The 816-nt window shown below is 41.4% G+C and overlaps 1 non-coding gene across 1 annotated transcript; it reads left to right on the top strand.

The window, feature by feature from the left end:
- The first annotated feature begins 268 nt into the window (after nt 1-268).
- LOC122018261 lies at nt 269-374 on the top strand. Its single transcript, XR_006121688.1, has one exon. It is a non-coding gene; the product is annotated as a small nucleolar RNA R71 (small nucleolar RNA).
- The last annotated feature ends 442 nt before the right edge of the window (nt 375-816 follow it).

Below are 816 nucleotides of genomic sequence, written 5' to 3'. Positions count from 1 at the left end.
GCTTCTTGGTTAGAGTGTCCAGCCTTGCGGACATGAGTGTGACTGCATGTACGTCGAATTTTCCTGATGCCTTTATTGGATTTCCTGAGAAAGAAGGACCAGATCTTTCGGTTGCCCACTAATGGTGGTTCTGTGTCACATTCTCTATGATCTCTTCAGCTCATCAAGGCTCTTGTTCATTAATGCTCCTCCTGCTGTAGAATCGAGGGATACCTTCATGTAATAGTTGATTCCATTGTAGAATGTGTGTAGAACCAACTATTTCTCAAGGTCATGATGGGGGCACTATCTCAGCATACTTTTGAATCTGTCCCATGCTTCAAATAATGATTCTGATTCTATTTGTTTGAAGCTTGCAATCAAATTCCTCATGTGGGAAGTTTTGCTTGGTGGGTAGAATTTGTCTAGAAATTTCTGCTCACTATCCCAAGACGTTATGCAGTTTGCTGGAAGAGAATTTAGCCACTGCTTGACTCTGTCTTTCAGGAAAAATCCAAAAAGAAGTAACCTTACTATTCTGGAGGGACCCCGTTCACTTTCATAGTACCGTAAATCTCGTAGAAAAGCTCTAAGTGATGGTTTGGATCATCGTACGATCCTCCTCCAAATTGATGCTACTGAACCATGTGGATTACTGCAGGCTTGATTTCAAAATTGTTAGTTTCAATTGGTGGTCGAGTGATGCTAGACCGAACCCCTTGTGCATAAGGTGTTGCGTAATCCTTCAACAGTTTGTCAGCCATTTCTGAAGATTCTTGTACGACTTGAAATGCTTTTTGTAGGTTTCTTCTTCTCAGGAAAGTCCTATCGATCTTT

This window comes from Zingiber officinale, chromosome 8B (assembly GCF_018446385.1).
Source record: "Zingiber officinale cultivar Zhangliang chromosome 8B, Zo_v1.1, whole genome shotgun sequence".
NCBI classification, from domain to species: domain Eukaryota; kingdom Viridiplantae; phylum Streptophyta; class Magnoliopsida; order Zingiberales; family Zingiberaceae; genus Zingiber; species Zingiber officinale.
The sequence above is the reverse complement of the archived record's forward strand: the minus strand, read 5'-3'. Positions and strand labels throughout refer to the sequence as shown.